Source organism: Pristiophorus japonicus, chromosome 8 (assembly GCF_044704955.1).
Source record: "Pristiophorus japonicus isolate sPriJap1 chromosome 8, sPriJap1.hap1, whole genome shotgun sequence".
Taxonomy (NCBI): Eukaryota; Metazoa; Chordata; class Chondrichthyes; family Pristiophoridae; genus Pristiophorus; species Pristiophorus japonicus.
Window position 1 is genome coordinate 216,406,855 of NC_091984.1, and position 23,961 is coordinate 216,430,815.

General features: G+C 42.9%; 1 protein-coding gene across 4 annotated transcripts in view; it reads right to left on the reverse strand.

Annotated features, from left to right (window-relative positions):
* The window catches only part of LOC139268991 (protein-tyrosine sulfotransferase 2-like), a 135,308-nt gene that overhangs the window by 24,691 nt on the left and 86,656 nt on the right, over positions 1-23,961 (reverse strand). For 3 of the 4 annotated variants that reach the window (XM_070887913.1, XM_070887912.1, XM_070887911.1), the window contains one exon: positions 19,375-19,466. The gene's annotated coding sequence lies outside the window, so the exon portion shown is untranslated. Of the gene's footprint in view, positions 1-19,361; positions 19,467-23,961 lie in introns of all 4 variants that reach the window. The other variant, XM_070887914.1, reaches the window with a different exon arrangement.

The window sequence follows — 23,961 nt, forward strand, 5'->3', positions numbered from 1 at the left end:
AATAGTCGCCGCTGAGCCTTCAGGCAGCAAAGCGCTCACGGATGAGCTGCTGACGCAAGGACCCTCCTCCGCAGTCGTGCTCCAGGTTCAGATAGTTGCATGGCTTCCTCATCCTTCTCATCATCTGCATCTTCCTCATCATCAGCCACTCTCACCTCAGGTGAGTCTTCTACTACCTCATGATGGCAGCAAACAGTGAACTGATCGACAATCTCAGGGGAGTATTGCAAATAGCCTCCGGAATGGTCCAGGCATCGGAAACGCTGCTTCAAGATGCCAATGGTCCTCTCTATTATGCTGCGCGTTGCAATGTGCGACATGTTGTATTCCTGGTCAGCTCTGTCCGGGTTACGCATAGGGGCGTCATGAGCTAGGTGGCGAGGCCGTATCCTTTGTCTCTCAGCAGCTAGTTCTGCCCTTCTGGCTGCTGCTGAAACATGGCAGATATAACGCTCTCACATAGGATGAACACATCATGGGTGCTCCCAGAGTATCTTGCATCAACTGCCATGATGCGATGCATGTCATCACAGATGAGCTGCACATTCATGGAGTGGAAGCCTTTTCTGTTCCTGTACATCTCGGAATCCTCCAAAGATTCTAGCAAGGTGATGTGGGTACAATCAATGCAGCCCTGTACCTTTGGGAAGCCATAAATCCTGGAGAAGCCCACAGCCCTGTCACGCATTGTCTGGGTAGTCATGGGGAACTTTATGTAATCATTCTTCCGAGCATATAGTGCAACAGTCACCTGACGAATGTCGTTATGTGCTGTATGTTGAGAAATGGCGCACACATTCCCAGTTGTGGCCTGAAATGATCCTGATGCATAAAATGAAAGTGTAGCTATAACCTTTACTTCAACTGACAAAGCATTCCCCCTGACGCTTCTAGGTTGCAGGTCTGCTTTTATTAACTCAAAGATCTCAGTTACAACTTCTTTGCGGAAACGCAGCCTTCTCACACAGTCTGCATTACTCAGGTGCACGTATGAACGAATATCTCGATATACCCGATATGGGTAAGGCTTCCTGCCCATCATCCTACTTGCTCGGAGGTTCCTCAGGTGATGATGCCTAATCAATCTTCTCCTCCGCAGCACAATCATTGCAGAAGACTTGTATGAGGTATGGCATTGTCAATATTGCCCCCATAATTTAATTGTAGCTTTGCAAGAAGCTCAAAACAGCAGGACAAAGCACTCACACCTTCTTTCCTCTCTCTATCCCCAAGGTGGACGCCCTTGTACAGACTACACCCTGGTCTGCACATGCGCAATAGGCTTGCTTAGAACGGGAAGCTAGGCATTCAATGAAGAAACAAAGTCTAATGAAATTTTAAAATTTGATATTTCTCAAAACACTCCCCCCCTCCCCCCTCTCCCCCCTCCCCCCCCACCCCCTTTCTGCTCTGATTTTTTTAATGCACGCTTTTTCTGAAGTACCCAGGAGATTTTTTGGGAGTGGTCACATACGCCGTCCTCGGAAAAATGTAATTTGGCCAAACTTGCTTAAATGTGAAAAACTGCCGCAGACATCAGGTTACGCAGTATGACGCAAAAAATTCCTAACCTAAAAAAATCGTAACCAACTGAGGTACGCTGGCGCAGAAACTTTGGGGAAGCTTGGGAGATTTTAATTCACTCAAAACAAAACGGCGCAGATAACGGGAAAATTGAGCCCAACGGCCCCGATATTAACCGGAAGTGGCGGTGGGAGCATGAGCGTCCGATATCACGTGTGAAAACCAGAAGCAAGTTGATAGTGGCTTTTTAACGCAGCCAGCTCATTATCATTTTATTTCCGGGTTTGGCATTGATTGTGCGGCAGTGGGTGTGATGTGATCTCAACTCAAATATTTAAAGGGCCAATCCAAAAGATGGAATTTGGAGGAGAATGGATTCTGAAGCAAGAAAAGACAAGACCTGACAATGGATGCAGGATGCTCAAAGATGGCGCCCCTCTTCAATGACGCCTCCCTTGATGTATTGCTGGGAGCAGTGAAGAGCCGGAAAGAAATAAACTTCCCCAACAATGGGAGGAAGAAATCTGCTGGGGGTGGCCCAGGAGGTCAGCAGCAGGAGCATTGTGCCATGCTCCTGGATTCAGTGTGGGAAGAGCTTTTAATGAACTACGCAGGTCAAGAAAGGCGAGTAAAGTTATACATTCACCTGCTGTGAGCATCACCCACCCCCACACTCTGTCTTGTCAAGCCTACTCCATCACATCCTCCTCTCACCCACTTACCTTGCAAGCACACCCATCCTTCTCTTTTGATACCACTTCCTCACATCCCCATCTATCCATCCACCACTGCCACTCATACTCATCCTTTTGCAATTTTTTGTGATTCCCTGATCAAATGCACTGCATCCATCAGCTGAACACATGCCATTAGTCACTCATAGGTCTGTTCTTTCCACCATTGCAGAAAAGAGTAGAGAACACTAGGAAGATGGAAAGAATTGGAGGTGGTCTTCCAAAGATTTACCAGCAGTCTTCCAAAGATTTACCAGCGCTGGAGATCAGCAATTTTTCAGTATCCCTGGCGTCAGAGATGGGGACCTCCCAGCTATCTGATGACAATTAAATATCAGCACCCACATGTTATACAACACCCACATGTTATACAACACTCAGTCGTGTTAACTTGATTTCAACAGTGAGTGAAATATGATCATCTTCATTAAAAGTTGCAACATACTTATCTTGCCAGTACTAATTCATATCTTTTCTTTCTGCCAGAACCTTCACGCGTGCAAAGGTCCATGGACCTTACGGATGACAAAGCCTCAGAGGAACAGATTCCTTTTGAGGATGCACTGTCACAGGACTCATGCTTGCTCCTATTCTGAACGCATAGGTCAGAGTGAAATAAAAGTTAAACATTTCCGTAGACCATTTTTTGAGCAGCCTCCAGCTGGTTATCCTACTTAATGCTGGTGCAAATGGATGAAATGACAGTGGTGTATGATCTGCCCAATTGTACCTGAAAATTACAATCGGGGTCCGATGTACGTCATGGAACACCAATTTCCATATTAAAAATGGCCTCCTGCCTGAAACAGGTGGGCATTCCAGTCACCCTTCTCAGGATCCTGCTGAAGATGGCACCAGCCATATCACCAGCCTAAATGGAGAGGTAAGTGATCAAACACTCTTTCAAGAGGGAGGCACTCAAGATTGGGCCCATGAATGTTCCTGGTTGTCTTCTTGTAGTTTATTTTGCTGCAGGAATATAGAATACATCAGGAAATATTTTTTCCTGCAGAGGTAATTAAAACAAACAATTGAACTGTACGAACCAGGCATGAAACATTTGAATTGTCTGATAAAATCTTTACCCCTTCCACAAATTTACTTTCGTGCCTCACGTGTAAATTCTAATTTTCAGCTTCAACACCACTTGGATGTGAATCCAAAGTGATCACATGCTCAGGGTGGTCCACTGCTGATGACTGACATATTCAGTTGTATGTTTTTTTTAAAAATGTTTACATTTATTGACCTATTTGAAATACTTGGGACTAGAACCTGAAAGTCAGATTGGAGTTAAGTTCCATGTTAAAAAATGTTAATGGTGGTGATACTTCTTCCAGTAACCTTGAACGGATAGCAATCAACTGAGTTCCAATCTTGTGTATATCTACAATTGTAGATTCTGTGGAAGTGAGAGCTTTGTTCAAGATATTGGGGGAGTGTGGATTGGTCTTTGAAAGAGCTGGCGCAGATCCGATGGATTGAATGGCCTCCTTCTGTGCTATACTATTCTATGATTCCAACTTACATTTCTGTTATTCCCTTCAGAAAGCAAATGTATTAATGTGCTTGACAAGGAGGGAAAAAAAGTGGATACTGAGCAGATGGAGGAAAAAAATAATTCAGGGTTTGGGGCTGAAGAGAAGTCAAAGAGGTTGGTGTTTAGGTGGTTTCTGAAGGCAGAAAGGGAGATTTTAGGAGAGAGTTGCAGAGGACAGGGATTATAGTCATTGAAAAATTGACAAAGTAGTAATTCAGCATTCGAGAACTGGAGGGTATTTGTGGGATCTTATGGATGGAGAAGATTGCTTAGATAAGCTATGGAGGGGATGTTGAAACTGAGAAAAAGGACCTTTAAATCAATTCACTCAGGCACAATTGAGTGTTACAACTGGTGTGATGGGTTTTTGGGCTTTGTGTAAAGAGAATGTTGATTATGGAATTCTGAATCAATTGCAATTTGTGTAGACTTATGAAAAATAGGGAATAAATATGATGAATATGTGAATTAAAAGTTTTGGTCGCAGTGAAGGAGGGAAAGGGTTATAGACAAACAATGTGCAGGAGGAAAGTGGTGTTTACAAGAACTTGATATGGGACAGGACTCAGCTTGGGTTCAAACAGGACTCCCACGGTTTCACACTTTCATATTTACATCAGGGTGGCAATCAGGGAAACTGATGACGGTGAAGCCAAAAGGTGATGCTGGTGGAAGTTAAAGAGGCTAGCTTCAGTTTTACTAACACGGATTTGGAGGAAATTTCAAAATTTCAACTTATGTCAGACACGCAGTAGGGGAATACAGGTATGTGGCAGTGTATCAGTTATGGACAGGGTTGAGTTTGGTCGTGATGCCTGTGTGTGGACAAATAGCCTTTAAACTCATGAGCACATGGAAATTTAGCGGAAATTGTGCAATACAAGGGCTATCGCTAATTACACTTGCAGGGTAATTTATTCCCACTCTCCAAATCGGTGAGCTGCTCTGAATGCGTTGCCAACTTGTTGCAAATATGGCAATAAGACCCAATCATCAAAATGGTTCAGGCTTTCAATACTTTCAGCGGTGGATACCGGCATCAATCTGCCAACTTCCGTTTAAAGACTTACATTTGCACAATGGTGATGGACAAAATGGCCTTATTTTGTACTGTAATTTCCACAATTACACGCATAAAACAGTTGGTAATACATATTATTTAGTGTTCAGTTCTTCAGGTGAGCTAACATTCAAATTATATTTTCAACCTAGTTTGTACTGCACTCCTGCAGAGGGCCACAATGTAGGCGAATCATTTTAATGGAAGATAAATAAAGCCAAATTAGGTATCACAATAAAACCAGAGACACAAATGCAATTCCTGATCTACTTTTCCTGCTTCAAGTACATGCTCTGCTACCTGACTGCTCTTTGCACAAAGCTGAATATAGCTTGTGAACATAAAAAGATTAAACACTCAGACTTGCATTAAACACTCAGAATTGCAATGTTTTCAAATATACATTTTCTCTTGTAAACACAAGAATGGTTTGTCACTGCATCTATTATCTGCGTGTTCCTGTTCAGAATAGACTGCTTCCCCTCAAAACTGACCCCAACGCTGTAACCCAAATCCATGCTTTACACTGTCATATCCAATATCACCATAGGCAGTCCCTCGAAATTGAGGAAGACTTGCTTCCATTCTAAAAGTGAGTTCTCAGGTGGCTGTACAGTCCAATGCGGGAATTACAGCCTCTGCAACAAGTGGGGCATACAGTGGTTGAAGGAAAGAGTCGGTAGAGAGCCTGGTTTGTCGCACGCTCCTTCCAATGTCTGCGCTTGGTTTCTGCATGCTTTCGGCGACGAGCCTTGAGGTGCTCAGCGCACTTCCAGATGCTCTTCCTCCACTTTGGGCAGTCTTGGGCCAGGGATTCCCAGATGCCGTTGGGGATGTTACACTTTCGCAAGGAGGCTTTGAGGGTGTCCTTGAAGTATTTCCTCTGCCCACCTGGGGCTCGCTTGCCGTGTAGGAGTTCAGAGTAGAGCACTTGCTCAGGGAGTCTTGTGTTGGGCATGCGGACGATGCGGCCCACCCAACGGAGCTGGTCGAGTGCGAGGCTTTGAGGATACCCAATAACATACAAAATCTAGTAGCACAAATGGGGCACTGTGCCTTGTGTCAATAGCTCGAGAAGGCACCGACCCTGCTTTAAACCGTACACCTGTGCATAGAGAATGGATAGATTTAACATTACAACAGTGACTAATCTCCAAAGTACTTCATTGGCTGTAAAGCACTCAGATGTCTGGTGGTCGTGAAAGGTGCTATATAAATCCAAGTCTTTCTTTTAACAGTGCTGAAAGGATCATGAGCTCAAGTGGCAGTTGCTGCCTGACTTAGATACTCTCCCTGCAACATACTCGTTGAGGGGTTATATTTCTGAAGCACTTTGTCACAAATCTGCCACAGAAATTTGCTATCTCTTCTAAATTTGAGATTAGCACTTAAATCAACAATTGGAATGCTGCAACCTAACTTTTCTCATTAAATAAATAGAAAATAAATTTTAAACTGGCAATTATTTTTTTCATCGTGCGCAAAGAAACCTTGTGAATGAAGTAATGTGTCAAAGGTTACTGGATACTTTACATTAAAATTTTGCAGATTTTATTTTTCCTTCAAATATAATGAATAAAAACACATGTTCAAAAAATGCATAGAACGCTCAGTATTCGAGATTGATCAGATAAAATGGTGCAGTTTTACATGTCTGATCACTTACCAACTGTTCAGAGAGAAAATAAGGTCCTATTTCTTATAGTCTTGCCCTCAAAGTCAAGTCAAAATAGTTTTCTTCAAGTGTTTATAGTCCTTTGTTCCTATCCTCCAAGTTGGTCTTGTTTGGGTGGTTGGAGAGGCTAGACTGGATTAATGAAAGCCTTTTGGATCCTGTATTCCCAATCAGTGTTGCAATCGGAGAGCTAGCTAGCACTCTGTATAAATAACTTACAATCCAGAAAGCAGATAGAAAAAGCTGCTTTTCAGAAATGGTCAGTTGGTACCAATCAAACCCCACTTCCTCACCCGGTTTATTTTTGTGTGGGTCTCAAAATTCTATTAAATTAAAATAAAAAAGGCACACACTTTTTGTTTCCAACATGGGAGAACAGGAGTATAGCAGAAGCCTGAAACAGCCGATACTCCAGTGTAATGCTGCAAGGTTAGAAAATACAATCCACCGTCACAGTGACACTCAGAACACTGGAAGCCACACCTTTTAGCACCCACAGTTAAAATGTATTAATAAAGAATACATCGGCATGGTCTCAGACAGTTGTCACACAAAAGTTTAAACATACAATATGTGCTAATAAAGCTCTAATAAACATACTGGTGAAAGCAGGCTGCGAGTCAAAAACAGCATGGGTGTTGCCATGACAACAATGTCTCAATGATACTGCATGGAGCACTTAGAAAGAGCTGGTCTCACTCAGAATTTATTACTCCCTCTTACGAGAAGCATGCCAATGAGAATCTTGTTCATCTGCGTAGGATTTAAAAAATGTATAATTACATGGATTGATTCTTGTTCTCCATTTTTGGGAAGGATGTGGAAAGTATGGGTAAGCTTGGAGGAGGAGGTCCAAAAACAGCAAATCACTGAGGAATGGATCTCACTCCTTCATACGGACTGATATTTCAGTATTATTCCAACTTGGCTTGGGGTTGAGATCTAATCGAGGGGCCTCTTCTGCCCAACTGTCTTTTCCTGTTTAATAACAACCTGTATTTATATAGCGCCTTTAACGTAATAAAACGTCCCAAGGTGCTTCACAGGAATGTCAAACATGATTTGACATTGAGTCACTGAAGTGGGGCTTCCGAGCTCTGTTATAATTAAAGGGTTAAGAATGGATCTCGGAACTAAAACGAGCTGAAATAGGCTTTTGTAGCGGTCAACTTTCCAAAGGTGTTTAAAGGGAAATAATATGTCGGAATGATTCATTGTTACAAGCTGCATAACCTGAGGACAATTACAAATAGCCAACTGTTGAACCACAGGAGGCTCAGAGGGGCAGTTAAACAGTGCAAGGGGTCAAAAGTGACACGTTGGGAAAAACTCCATTTGGTATGAAAGTTAGGTGAATGATTGTGTGACGTGAAAGGGAAATAGTTAATCAACAATTGTGCACACGGGCTTTGGGCCAATTAAATTGCATGGGGGGGAGGCGGGGGGGAAAGAGAGCTGTGCACGAGGCTGACATGCATCAGTAAGTGTATAAAAGGTTGCTTAGAACTTTCTATCATTGGAGAGGCCTGGCTACAGACAACCAGCAAGCAAGCTCCCCACTGGTGCAAAATAAAGACTACTTGAATCTTTGAACCAAGACCTGGTGTTGAGTGTTTATTTTAAAGACTCCACTACAGCCACGCAAGGGGATATTAGGACAAATGATCAAAAGCTTAGTCAAAGAGGTAGGTTTTAAAGGAGGAAAGAGAGGTGGAGCGGTTTAGGGAGGGAATTCCAGGGCTTGGGGCCTTGGCAGATGAAGACACAGTCACCAATGGTTGAGCGATTATAATCGGGCATGCTCAAGAGGTCAGAATTGGAAGAGTGCAGATATCTCGGAGAGTTGTAGGGCTGGAGGAGATGAGAGAAACAGGGAAGGGAGAGGCCATGGAGGGACTTGAAAACAAGGATGAGAATTTTTAAATCGAGGTGTTGCTTAACCGGGAGCCAATGTAGGTCAGTGAGCACAGGGGTGACGGGTGAGCGGCCCTTGGTACGAGTTAGGACACGGGCAGCAGAGTTTTGGATGGCCTCAAATTTATGGAGGGTAGAATGCGACCAGGAGTGCACTGGGATAGTCAAGTCTCAAGATAACCAAGGCATGGATGAGGGTCTCAGCAGCAGGTGAGTTGAGACAGGGGCAGAGTTACAGATTATAAAAATAAAGCAGCGAGAAGAAATCAAATGAAAAAGCAGCAATGCAAGTTCAACATAACTTTATGGCAACATTACAATGGACCTTTTTAAACAGCTTATTCCTTATACGAATGTTCAAATTACATTGGCAATTCTTGCAAATAAGTTGCACCACTTCAACTCCGAATGCAGTTTAAGGACATTGGGTTCTACTCATGGATATATAATGCAGTTACCTTTCTTTGGAATACATATTACTATTATTGCTTCCGTGAGATCTATTACAAGATTGAGACAAGATTGAGCTTTGAACGCTTGGCCCTTTGCACAAACAGCGCAAAAGAAATTACTATCTACAATTTTATTTAAATGGAGATTCTCCCCCCTCTACAATGTTATTTCAATGGGATGCTCCTCATAATACAATTGGAAGGCATAAGCACCTAGGGAGGCCTGTACAATCCACTGAGATCTCTGCGTTCTTCCAAGTCTGGCATCATGTGCAATCCAGACTTTAATTGTTCCTCCACTGGCTCAGCCTTCAGCTGCCTAGCCCCCCAACCTCTCGATTTCCCTCCCTAAACCTCTCCGCCTCGCGACCCCTCTCCTCCTTTAAAACGCTTCTTAAAACCTATCTCTTTGATCAAGCTTTTGGTCATCTGTCCTAATATTTGCTTTTGCGGCTTAGTGTCAAATTTTGTTTGATAATGCTCCTGTGAAGTGCCTCAGGATGTTTTACTACGTTAAAAGCGTTATATAAATGCAAGTTGTTGCTGTAAAGTTATTGCAGCATGTCTTCGCAACTACTTTTTTTTTTGCATGATTTTAATTTTGTTGTACAAAGGAAGTTATTGAAATTTCAGGTGTCTTCCTACAGCTACTAAAACTGTACTGCATCATCTCTAAGGGTCTGCTTGTGCAGCTGTAGTTACAGGTTGAACCTCTTGTCCAGGACTCCCTTATCCGGCACCATCCCCGACCATTGGGTGACGCATGCGCAGAATGCAGCCGGTCAAAATCCTACTCATCAATATAATCTTTCTCCTCGATGCCGGGGTTATCGGCTGCCTCCTCCTTCTCGTCGCCCTGCTGGAACTCCTGCAGCCACAGTCCTCGGGCCGGCCGCTCCTCCCCACAGCGCTCCCTCCGGGGTGGTCAGGCCAGCGGGCCGCGTCCTTGGGTTGGCCGCTCCTCCCCACAGTGCTCCCTCCGGGGGGGGGCAAGGCCAGTGGGCTGCGTCCTCCGGCCGCGCCGCCTGTTCGGGGGCCCACCGGCCCACCGACTCTTCGGGGCCCGCTAGCACTTCGAGGCCCATCGACACCCCCTCTTCCCCCGCGCCCCCTCCTCCCTCCTTAGCCGCCTCCTCTCCCCTCGGGCCAATGACCCCTCATCCGGCAAAATCTCTCCTTCGGCACATGCCAGGTCCCGAGGGCGCCGGATAAGGATTAGATGGATCGTTAGTGCCCAGTTATTGGTATTCTTATGATATATCGCTCTATTTGCAGGTTTGGGAGGAGGAAGGGGAGGATGAGTAGAGAAGGCATGACAGACTAGTGAGATTGCACCGTAAACACTCCATTACTTATTCGTGTCCACAGAGCCAGGGTTTTTTTTTAATCTGGACCTGTCTGAAGAAACCTACCACTGCTAAATATGATTGTTGAAGGAAGCTATCACCGAAATCTGTGCACTCTTGCTGATGCAGGAAATCCTCCTCTCTTCGTCATATTATCAAAGCTTCATACACTGCATGCTGGGAGTGCTGGCACATTGTCCCAAAAATTACTGGAAAAATAATAGCGAGTTCACAGCACCCACCCTTATTAGTGTGTAAAAAAAAACTCAGCAGTTTGTGGCATAGGAGATAAGTCATGAGTTTCAATTTGTCACAAACTGCTAGATGATTTTCGCCATTCTGCTGTTAGCCTCGCCAAAATAATAAAACGAATGCCCATCGTGCTGTGAGCCTCATCATTGTGTTATGAAAATACAAGATTTGTGCCGTCAATAAGACATCATTTATAAGAACATAAGAAATAGGAACAGGAGTAGGCCATACGGCCCTCGAGCCTGCTCCGCCATTCAATAAGATCATGGATGATCTGATCATGACCTCAGCTCCACTTCCCTGCCCGCTCCCCAGAACCCCTTATCGTTTAAAAAACTGTCTATTTCGGTTTTAAACTTATTCAATGTCCCAACTTCCACAGCTCTGAGGCAGCAAATTCCACAGATTTACAACCCTCTGAGAAGAAATTTCTCATCTCAGTTTTAAATGGGCAGCCCCTTATTCTGAGATCATGCCCTCTGGTTCTAGTCTCCCCCATCAGTGGAAACATCCTCTCTGCATCCACCTTGTCAAGACCCCTCATAAGCTTATATGTTTCGACAAGATCACCTCTCATTCTTCTGAATTCCAATGAGTAGAGGCCCAACCTACTCAACTTTTCCTCGCAAGTCAACCCCCTCATCTCCAGAATCAACCTAGTGAACCTTCTCTGAAATGTCCCCAAAGCAAGTATATCCTACGTAAATATGGAAACCAAAACTGCACGCAGTATTCCAGGTGCGGCCTCATCAATACCCTGTATAGCTGTAGCAAGACTTCCCTGCTTTTATACTCCATCCCTTTTGCAATAAATGCAATAAAGGCTAAGATTCCATTGACCTTCCTGATCACTTGCTGTACCTGCATACTATCCTTTTGTGTTTCATGCACAAGTACCCCCAGGTCCCACTGTACTGCGGTACTTTGCAATCTTTCTCCATTAAATAATAAATTTCTCTTTGATTTTTTTCTGCTAAAGTGCATGACCTCACACTTTCCAACATTATACTCCACCTGCCAAATTTTTGCCCACTCACTTAGCCTGTCTATGTCCTTTTGCAGATATTTTGTGTCCTCCTCACACATTGCTTTTCTCCGCCCATCTTTGTATCGTCAGCAAACTTGGCTACATTACACTCAGTCCCTTCTTCCAAGTCGTTAATATAAATTGTAAATAGTTGGGGCCAGCACTGATCCCCGCGGCACCCCACTAGTTATTAGTTGCCAACCAGAGAATGAACCATTTATCCCGACTCTCTGTTTTCTGTTAGTTAGCCAATCCGCTATGCATGCTAATATATTATCTCCTTTATGCTCCTGATATGCCAAAAAAGTGAACACTGAAACTGTACAGTCACACTCCCGCAGTTAGTAAATTGTTCCTGGAGGTTTTCTTTCGATGTAATATTTGTTTTGTACTTTTCTTTTGTCATTTTTTCCTCTCTCTAGTTCTTACTCCACTCTCTGGCATTCCCTCTTTATTTATCTTTCTGTATCTAATTTGACTCTACTTTACCCTATTTCCTTCTGCATCATTCGCTCGGTTTCTTTCTCTCTCCTTAAATTTCATTGGTTGAGGAAACAGACGAGGTCCCAGATACCGTTGGTCACCTTGCCATTACCTGCTGCCCCCACCACCCCCATCACCCCTCCAGCGAAAATCGGAACACCTCCAGCAGCAGCAGATGGGCCTCTCCTCAAGGATAACTGGACCTCATGCGGCAAAAGGCGACCTCCTCAATGGCGACCCGACAACTGGAGCTCTCCTGTCCCACTGGTGACCTGGTCTCTTCTCCTCCTCCAACATGTAGTGAGCATCATGGCTGTGACCCCTTGACCTCCCACTCTGAACCCCAGTGGGCCACTGACCCTCCCAATGCCTGCCCCCAACCAAGACTCGGACCACCTACCATCAAGAGCGCTAATCAGTGCCGAGCCTGCGGCCAACATCTTGCCGTAGGCAACTAGACCCATATAGCAGTGCCTGGTCTCGTCATCTTGGACCCCCTTGCGACTGGATCAAGACCATGCTCAGCTAAGCCCATGTGGTAGCCCGTGTGCAATGACCACATGTTAAAAGAACACACGCATTGGCATCTTTCACTTCTCCAACATGAAGTTTGGGACCTGGAACTTCAGGACTCTCATGGACAACTCCAACAGCGACAGGCTGGACCGCCTCACCGCCATAGTTGCCCTGGAACTTAGATGCTTTGATATCGACATCACTACCCTAAGCGAGACCAGGCAGACAGCGGAAGGCCAGCTCAAGGAACAAGGTGGAGGTTACACCTTCTTCTGGAAAGGGAAACTAGAGGAAGAACGCTGCCTCCACAGAGTCGGTTTTCCCATCAAAAACGAGCTGGTCGACCGCCTAAAGAGTGTGCGGCAAACCAGTCCCACCCACCCCTTCCCTCAAAGACTATCTGCCCCACCTGTGACAAGAGTCTGTGGTTCTCGCATTGGACTCATTTTAAGAGTGGAAGCAAGTCCTCCTCGATTCTGAGGGACTGCCTATGATGATGATTACCAATTCACATTGGAAAAATACTATCTGAAGAGTGAAGGGCAAAAATCCAAATCACGATACTCGCCGTGAGATGCAATTTGTGGGCCATTATGTTCATGGCCTGTCATTATTGGACACATATTAGCTCCCAGAGGAACACCGCGCTTCTTCGATAGCGCCATGTGATCTTTAACATCCATCTGAAACATTAGATCAGGTGGGTGGCCACCTATTGGTTAATTTATCATTTAAATGATAATAGCTTTGTTAATTTTGCACTCTGTCAGTACTCTAAAATCAGAGTAGAATCATAGAATGTTTACAGCAGAATTGGCTAAGTGACAGGAAACAAAGAGTAGCGGTGAACAGTTGTTTATCAGACTGGAGGAAGGTGCACAGAAGGCAGCCATTCGGCCATCTCGGCTCTCTGCAAGAGCACTTCAGCTAGTCTCACTCCGCCACTCTTTCTCCTAGCCCTGCAAATCTTTTTCCTTCAGGTACTTCCCTTTTGAAAGCCACGATTAAGTCTGCCTCCATCCCCTTTCAGGCAGTGCATTGCAGATCCTAACCACTCGCTGTGTAAAAAGGTTTTTCATTGTGTCGCCTTTGGCTCTTCTACCAATCACCTTAAATCTGCGCCCTCTGGTTCTCAACCCCTCCCTCATGATTTTGAACACCACTATCAAATCTCCTCTCAAACTTTTCAGCTCCAAGGAGAACAACTGCTGCTTCTCCAGTCTATCCACGTAACTGAAATCTCTCATGCCTGGAATCATTCTCGTAAATCTTTTCTGCAATCTCTCCAAGGCCTTCACATCCCTCCTAAAGTGCAATTCCCAGAATTGGATACAATACTCCAGTTGAGGTCGAACCAGTGTTTTGTAAAGGTTCATCATAATTTCCTAGCTTTTATACTCTATGCCTCTATTTATGAAGTCCAGGATTCTGTATGCTTTTTTATCCGCTTTCTCAACCTGTCCTACCACCTTCATTGATTTGTACATATACCCCCAGGTCTCTCTGTTCACGTACTCCTTTAGAATTGTACCCTTTCGTTTATTTTGCCTCTCCTCGTTCTTCCTACCAAAAGGCATCACTTTTCTGTATTAAATTTCATCTGCCAAGTGTCCGCCCATTCCACCAGCCTGTGTCCTCTTGAAGTCTATCGCTGTCCTCCTCACTGGTCACTATACTTCCAAGTTTTGTGTCATCTGCAAATGTTGAAATTATGCCCTGTACACCCAAGTTCAATTCATTAATATATGTCAAGAAAAGCAGTGATCCTAGTACCGACCCCTGGTGAACACCACTGTGCACCTTCCTCCAGTCTGATAAACAACTGTTCATCACTACTCTTTGTTTCCTGTCACTTAGCCAATTTTGTATCCATGCTGTCAGTGTCCTTTTTATTCCATGGGCGTCAACTTTTCTGGCAAGCCTATTATGTGGCACTTTATCAAATGACTTTTGGAATTCCACGTACACCACATCAACTGCACTGCCCTCATCAACCCTCTCTGTTACCTCATCAAAAAACTGAAGTGTCAGTCCAGATTATGAGCTCAACCTCTGGTACAAGATTCAAATCCGCACGCTTTTGATCGAAAGGCAAGAGTGCTCACTGAACAAAGCTGAAACAGTGTCGCAGTTGCATTAATTGTATCATCTTTCTAGACAAATTAGAGCAGCCTGCATTAATAAATTTGCAATTGTAGGAAATTTAAATGATCCAAAAATAGACCAAGGTAACAATGATTGTGGTTAGAAAAGGAGGTCTCTCTCCTCTCCCGCCGCCACCCCCCCACCCAACCCTTGGTATGTTCAGAACGGTTTTTGCAGTCAATATGTCACCATTTCAACAAGGAAGGAAATATTAGATGACCTGTTTCTGGGTAATCAGGCAGAGCAAACAGGTGGCTTAAAGGTCTTGGGAAGCAGCAAATACAATATAATTAGGTTCCGTGTAAGGTCAGCAAAAGAAAAATGTCACCGACAAAAGTATTTGACTGAAAAAATGAGAGAGAGATAAAAAGGGTCCTTGCACAAATTAAATGGAAGAAAAGTTTGGCAAATAAATCCATGCATCAACAATAGAAAATATTTCAACAAGAAATAGAAAGGGTACAAGTCAAATATATTCCAGTAAGGTAAAAAGGAAGTGCATCAAAGGCTGGGAGGTGAGATCAAATTTCAAACTTTTAAAAAAGCAATCAATACTTATAGGGCAGATAATAAACAAAGCCAGAATAGTCTTGTTCCGATAGAAAATCTCTGGAGCATGAAGCAAGTCACAATGATCCTGAAGGCTCTGGCGGTACTATAACAGAGTGAAAGAAAGATCTGGCATTGAAATAGTGCCTTTCATGACCTCAGGACGTCCCATGGGGCTATGCAGCCACTGAAGTACTTTTGAAGTGTGGTCACTGTTGTAAAGTAGAAAACGTGGCAGCCAATTTGCACACCGCAAGCTCCCACAAACAGCAATTAAATAAATGACTACACAATCTGTTTTATTGATGTTGGTTGAGGGATAAACATTAGCCAGGATACTGGGGAGAATTCCCCATCTCTTCTTCAAGTAGTTGCATGGGATCTTTTACTTGAGTGCATCCGATTGCACAAGTAAGCAAGAATTGAGCCTCAAGGATACCAGTAGTCTGTTCTACAGCAATCCTTGTGCTGCACTAAATCTTACTGTATTCATGATGTTTAAGGGTTCTTGGGTTCCACAAGAGGGTCATGAACCACTACTGCAGAGGGTAGTCCTTGTGCCCGAGCAGCCAACTAGACTCCTGTCCTGGGCCGGTGAAGAGTGCTGGTATACTTGACTGTCCTGAGATGAAGGATGACAGCCTGCAGAGTAGCAGGCATGAACATACATGATGATATACTTAGCATCAATGCACATTAAAGAAGTGAAATCCTTTACTGTAATGGTGCATATATGACACGTGTACCATCAATGAGTCCCTGAACCTAGTGAAACCCAGCCACTTAAAAAAATTATATCATCATTTCCCGTTGACGGGATGCATCAACTGGGAAAGAGCTGTACTGCTCTGAAACAGAGCACCTGTTACCTGCTTTATGCATCATTGGCTACAGAATGACTATTGTGACACATATCTCACGATATTTCCTGAAATTAACCTGCCAAGTATAAAGTGAGTGCCAGTGGTGGTTCAGGTTGATGTAGGCTCCATGGCTGGTGAATTCAGTTGGTACCTCTTATAACCTCTTGCGAGAAGCACAATCTTTTGATGATTTGGCATCCTGACAAGTTCAGGTAGGAGCACCTGTGTTGGCAGACATGGCGAGTACCAACCAGCACCTATGTTGCCTTACCAGTCTGGCATGCCATAGTGTTTCCTCGTAGTCTTCCTCCTCAAACATTCATGACAGCTTCCTTTTTAACCACCTGGCTGACTAAAACTGACAATTGCTGCCAAAAATCCTCAAATAATCTTGGATGATGTTCGACACAAAGTTACTGAGCATTTTCTCCCCTTAGTTACCCTGTGCTATGCTGCATTCCATGGGTAGGTCACTGTATGCAAGGCCTTTCTTGAGTGTCACTATAATTGGATGTAGTGTGATCCAGGGTGAAGCACCCTTGGTTTTCTCTGTGAAGGGAACTTGTTATGTGCTGCATCACAGATGTGAATCCATGTCCCATCACTCCATTGAACAGGAAGAAACACCAAAGAAGAAAAATTAGACAACTCAGTCAGTATTGTAGAACTCAAGTCTTTTTTGATGGTTCTCTGAATCTTCTTCACTGACTGTTCAATTCCCTTAAGTCTAATCTTCATTTTTAGTGCAGACTTACACAAGAAAATAAATAACTGGAAAGAGGCATTTGATAGAATGCAAAAGCTTCCTGGCTTCATGCAGTAACAACCATTTTTTTTTAAAAAAAAAGCATGCTGGGGATTTCTACAAGAGCCTGTTAAATAAACACCTCTCAGTACTCTTTGCAAACTCGCAAAACACGAAAAAAAATTTTCTTTTATATAAAAGATGTTCTGATGAGAGGTCTCTAACCAAAACGGTAACCAGTCTTCTCTGTTTTCACACACCAACAAACCTGTAGTGTATTTCCAGCCATGTTCTTATTTTATATTATACTATAGAAGATAGATAATTATGAATAGCATTTCAGCCAGAAAAATATGTTTCTGCTGTATTTCTGCCACAGAAAGTATGCATGTTTTAAATAGTTTTGAAGGTCTTTCAGTATTCTGAGGGTCAAGTTGTTCTATTTAAGGTCAGGGACTCTCAAGCCTGTTGTCAATGGATGTAAGCCAACTGCATTGTCACCAACAAAACTCTATCCATAACAACTTACGCTGGAAGCATGCAAAGATCAGCTTTGGACATCCAATCAATGTTCAAAACCAACAATCCAACTTATTGGACAATTTGAATCTAAACTGATGAAAATAAGTCAAAGCTCGTTAGTTGAAAATTAACTGAGTATAGCAATCTGTAGCATCATCCAAGCTCCTTCACAAGTTTTTCCTTTCTTTTTTAAACTTGGTTTACCAATGCCAACTTGTTAGCAATACCTGGTTGTTATCAACCTGTTTTTTCCATGAAAAGTTCTACACTAACAGTTCTGTTAAATTCTACACAATCCGGCATATTTTTCATTTTGAGACAGTAATGGCACCTCTGACAGTGTAGTACCTGAAACTGATGGTAACTGGCCTTCAATGTTGTAAATGTAATTCTTTGATGTGGAGCATTGCTTCTTAAATTGGTGTTTTCATTTTCATGATTCTTATATGTAAAGTCTATTCCATACATTGATCACTCTTTGTAAAGAACTTCCTGCTATCTATCTTAAATTCACATCTTACTAGTTTGAACCTGCTGTCAATTTAAAAGCAATATTCTGGATTTACCTTTTCCACTTAAATATCTTGTATGCCTCTATAAAATCACCTCTCAGACACCCTTTTCCAGGCTTAAAATACCAAGTTTCTTTCCTCATAACTCAGACCACTGACACTAGGGACACTGGAGAGGTATCAATAGATTGGAAACAGGCCAATGTGGTGCCAATATTCAAACAAATGTTGATTGTTACTATGAATGGTTGGACATGTTTAAGGTTAAGTCTATTTAGACCTTTATAGATAAATATTGGCCAGGACATGATGGAGAACTTCTCTGCACATCTTCAAATAGTGCCATGGCATCTTTTACGTCCACCTGATAAAGGAGGCGGGGTCTCAGTTGAATGTCTTATCCGAAGATGGCACCTCCGACAGTGTAGCACCCCCTCAGTACTACATGGTGGTGTCAGCCTAGATTATGTGCTCAAATATCTGGAAAGGGACTTGAACCCACAATCTTCTGATTCAGAGGAGTGTGTGTTACCAGGGAGGTAAGACTGACACGAAAGATGATTCTGACCTACCCTCAGGTTTAATGTTACTCCAAGTAATTACTCTTTCTCCTATATCATTCGTCTTTCCAATACTACCAGTAATATAGCCAACTTTATTGCTCTTGCCAAGTCTTGCAAATTATTGCTACTAGGAAGAGCAAATTTGGGCTTTTCTGTGGTAATATCGCTGTTACATACTCCATTAAATTTTCAGCCTTGTTGGATAAGGTGTAACTGGGGTTTTAACAGCGTAATGACTGCAAAACAAACATATGGCCCTGGAAAATTAATTTTAATTTTTGCAGAGTGTGTAATTTCTCCAATGATTAGAATTACAATTTAAGAAACTTAAAAAATATATAGATTTAAGTTTGTTCATAATTACTTTAGGTTCTACCATATCCTCATGAGAGCCCCAATCTTTGCTTTGCTCGCTAACATTTTTTTTTAAAAAGTCAGGAAAATAAACAGGTTCTCATTTTATGCTTCCCTGTCTGAGAATTCTGCAATGAGATTGGCTGCTTAAACATCTTGTTGACGTCACAGCAGATCACGTTAGGAATTCCCTACTGTACTGAAATTGCTTATGCGTAGAATATGGCAAACTTCTTGCAATCTCTGTGGACATCTTTCTTCGGGGCCAGCAGTGAGCGACTTTGCTTCACCGTTGACCACAAATTCCAGGCCTATATCTTCTCTGCTGAATTGTAACTTATTTCAACTATTTTCCTAGAAAACATATTTCATGCTGAATTCAAGTACAACATCTACCAACCATTTAAATTCCCAATTACATTCAGAAATCAAACTATTTGACCCATACATTTCTAGCTGTGGAATTTAATATGGCATTCACATACACACACTGTAAACAGTAAATATTATAATGATGCTTATCATCGAGTTAAAATATGAATCTTCACCTTGTGCACTCTCCAAATAAATAATTACATTCAATACCTCTACCTCATACCTTATAGCTGTAGCATTTACACCATCTTATTCTGTGTTGTAAAATTATCATTTTGGCATTTCACCGTCTTCTTCCCCATGAGACACAAAGATCTGGGGAGGAAAAACACACCATTAAAAACAGCTGAATCTAGTACTAATCTCTGATGCAAACTGCTTCTGAACAATCAAGGCAATTTATTCCCTAAATTTATTTAAATATTTCCAAACCTGGAATAAAAATTAATGTTGCTTGTTTGTTTTTTCCAGAAATGGGGCATAACTAATGGAAGTTATATGTCTTGTTGTGGGTGTGTGGGGGGGGGGGGGGGGTTTACTGGGAGAATGTAAAATAGTATCATACAAGCACCCACCAGCTAACCTAACTTTATAATGTGATGTTGAAAATTACAAGTGTATCTCACTTGTACCCACCTATCTGGTGGTGAGAACTGTTGTTTACAAACAAGTGGATTAAAAGTACTAGTGGACTGAAAATGGTGAAAGTCCAAGTTCGTTAACATGTCTTTTTCTCTTTTTAGATACTGATGAACCTGCTGTGCATTTCTCGCATTTTCTTTGCTTATTTCCATGTTCAGGTTACCGTGCTGTAATATCTATAAAGAACAGCAAGGCAATGGAAGTGATTACATGCAATACATGTTCTTTTTTCATCATGGTTTCTCCATCAGAATTCTCTGAAGTGGAGAGAAATTGACGAGTAATTGTTCGTAATATTTATTCAAAAAATGTACCTGTCTTGGCAACTAATCATAGTTACATCAGGCTCAATTTTCCCTGTTCATTTGCACCATTTGTTTTGTCATATTCATTTTTTTCAAAATTTCCCTCTGCGATCTGCGCCGGCGTAACTGACTTAGTTACAATTAGTCAAGGCTGTTTTTTTTAATGTCATGGTTCCCTCATGTCTGTGGCATTTTTTTCAATTATTTGCAGTTTGGCCAACATTTTTTTCTTTTAGGCCGGCGTATCTGGCCACTCCCAAAAAACCTTCTGGTGAGTTAAGAAAACCAGCGTGCACACACAAACCTGCACTGAAAGACGCCATTGTTTTTAAATCAAAGATTTTGGAGGGAGTCAAGACATTGTCAAAATCAATAATAAAGTTCACGCGTGTAAAGCGTTCACGGATGAGCTGCTGGCCCAAGGCTCGAGCAATCGTTAAAGTGGCACGATGGCCCGCCCTCCTCCACCATTGTGCTCCGGCCTCAGGCACTTGTATGGCTTCCTCATCCTCGTCATCGTCCTCCTCCTCCTGCTCATCACCTGCATCTTCCACATCATTATCAGCCACTCTCACCGCAGGTGGGTCTTCCACTACCAAGTGCTGCTGCTTCATAATGGCTAAGTTATGCAGCATGCAGCACACAACAGTGAACTGACCAACAATCTCAGGGGAGCACAACAAGTAGCCTCCGGAATGGTCCAGCCATCGGAAACGCTGTTTCAATATGCCAATAGTCCTCTCAATGATGCTGCGCATCGCATCGCAGTGTGTGACATATTGTATTGACGGTCAGCTTGTGTCCAGATTACGCATAGGGGCGTCATGAGCCAGGTGGCGAGGCCGTACCCTTCTGGCTGCTGCTGCTGAAACATGGCAGATATAACGCTGCCGCGTAGGATGAATGAATCATGGGTGCTGCCAGAGTATCTGGCATCGACTGACATGATATGATGCATGTCGTCCACACACGAACTGCACATTCATGGAGTGGAAGCCTTTTCTGTTCCTGTACATCTCGGAATCCTTCAAAGGTGCTTGCAAGGTGATGTGGGTACAATCAATGCAGCCCTGTACCTTTGGGAAGCCAGCAATCCTGGAGAAGCCCACAGCCCTTTCACGCATTGCTTGGGCAGTCATGGGGAACATTATGAAGTCATTCCTACGCGCGTACAGTGCAGCTGTGACCTGGCGAATGGAGACTTATGTTGCATGTTGAGAGATGGCCCACACATCTCCAGTTGTAGCTTCTAGGTTGCAGGTCTGCTTTGACCAACTCTCAGATCTCACTTACAACTTCTTTGCGGAAACGCAGCCTTCTGACACAGTCTGCATCACTCAGGTGGAGATACGAATGCCTGTCTCGATATACCAGAGGTGGGTAAGGCCTCCTGCTCAGCACCCTACAGGCTCTGATGTTCCTGATGTGATGAAGTTGAATCAATTGTCTCTTACCATGATGCAGAAGGCTCGCACAAGGCATTGTCAGTATTGCCCCTATATTTAAATTTAACCTTTGAAAGAAGCTCAAAACTGCAGGAAAGCAGGCAGCACAGGTTCGCAGTTGTCTATCTCCAGGTCTGTATGGATGGACCACACCCAAAGGTCTTGCGACTTCTCTCTCTCCTTCCCCCACCCCACCCCCTCCCTTTTACTAATTGGAGTCTTGTGACTTCTCTCCCTCCCCGGGCTCCAAGCCTTCCAATCGGCACCTCGCGCTCTCTCTCCTCCTCTTCTCCTTCTTCTCCGGCTTGCTTTGTAGCCGGGCCCCAAGCCCATGTCCGGGCACGGGGCCAATTCTGCCGGCCAAACCTACGACCCCCCCCAGCCCTGCTTCAAGACGTTCGCTGGTGGCGGTGTGAGTAGGTTAAAAAATTAGAGAACTTCTGAAATCCAACAAATTTACACTTCTACGTTGACAGGTTAAAAAAAAAAGTTGAACTTTTTTTTTATTGATTTTGACCGTGTTCTTGACTCCCTCCAAAATTTTCGATTTAAAAACAATGCCATTTTTCACCGCAGATTTGTGAATGTGCACTAGTTTTCTTAACTCGCCAGGTGGTTTTTCGGGAGTGGCCAGATAAAGCAACCTAAGAGAAAAAAATGTTGGCCAAAATGCGAACAATTGAAAAAACCGGCGCAGACATGAGGGAATGCCCCCAAGACATAAAAAAATACTGGCCGAGAAAAATCGTATCTAAGTCAGTCAGGGGGAAACTTTAAAAAAAATGGCAAAAAAAAATGGCGCGTGCCAAAAAAATGGCACAAATGAATGGGGAAAATTGAGCCCAGTATACGGGGCGTCGTGTTTCATTGAAAACTTTCATGGGAATCTTGCCCTTATGGGCAAACATATTATACTGCCGGTAGTATCAGTTATGCCTATAAGTAGCGGTGGGATGAGTTTTCAATGTTCAGGATGGCACATCTTGCCTGTCACAGGTTTACCCAGCTCGTGTCACCACAATAGTTGCTATGTAGGAGTTAGAGAATGTGATTATTCATTTTAATTTCTTAGTAACTTCTTCAGTTTTAAAATATTTTAATTTTGTTACACTTCTAGGCCTCCGAGTCCTGTTTTCTGTCACCCACTCACTTCCCTCCCTGTCTCTGCGCACCCAGCTTATTGTTTTTTTTTTAAAAACTGTTTCTAATAGTAAGTTAATTTCAACTATTTTGTGGGCCTGCTCTCTGTCCCCAAAGTCCCGACACTGGATTAAATCTTAAATTCCACTAATAACAGATGCATGATTCACTGAGGTGTGACACATTGATGATACTAAAAGACAGGCATGTGTTAGATTCAAAGCTTTCAATTATATAGATGTAATGAACAAAACTATAGGAAAGATTGGGGTTCATACAAAGGGCAACTGAAGACAGGTAAAGAAAGTATTAGAAAACGTGAGAGAGAAAGACAAATCACAGAAGGCAAGAGGAATCTAAAAGCATTTTACAACCATGTTAAAGACTAGAAGGAAGATAAAAGGACAGATTGGACCATCAATGTATAAACTGGGACAAATTACAGATGATCAGGATATATATTAAATGGATTATTCACATCAATTCCAACATAAGAAAACTACAGAAAAATTCCAGCCAAGTAAACCTTTAAGTGATAAATAATACATGTAGAAGTTAGCAAAGAATGTGTTAAGCAAAAATAAAATGAAAGGATCACCAATGGCAATGCTGATCTAGAAAAGGATTTGGAAGTAACCACTGCCTACACCCAGACAGTAGCTGGTCAATGTGAAGGAGTTACAAACGACAAACCAGTGCCTCTAGATGGCACTGGATTACAAGTCGGAACAAGTTGTACATTGTACAGATCAAATGGTGAGGATAATTCTGGAGTATGCCATGCAGCTTTGGTCACCCTACCTCAAAAAGAATCTAGATGTTTCACAAAGCATTCACAGAAGAGTAACTAGCATGATTCCTAGCCTGAGGGGACTAATTTAGCAAGCTATTTATCTTGGACACTAAGCATAAGATTAGAGACTACAAGATAAGCAAAATATGCCCCCATACAGCATTTGTTGATGGACTCTGCCCCCTTCCCAACTACCACCAATTTGATTCTTGCCTTACTGTTCACTGAAAATGAAAAATCAATCTGTGCCGTCAATAGCTCTAGAATCTTAAGTGTTCCTTAAAGTAGGCACAACAGGTGGTGGTTAGGGTAATTATGAGGGAAGTCCATGATAGAATAAATGTACATGGGTCTGGATTTCCCTCCAGGACTATTTTGCATTTTGCCCCCATTTCCTTTCATTTTTCATCACTTTATCAGTCAAGTTCAGGCAATATACCAGAGGAAATTCCAGCCCAGGAAGTATGAATGGAATATGCTTGATT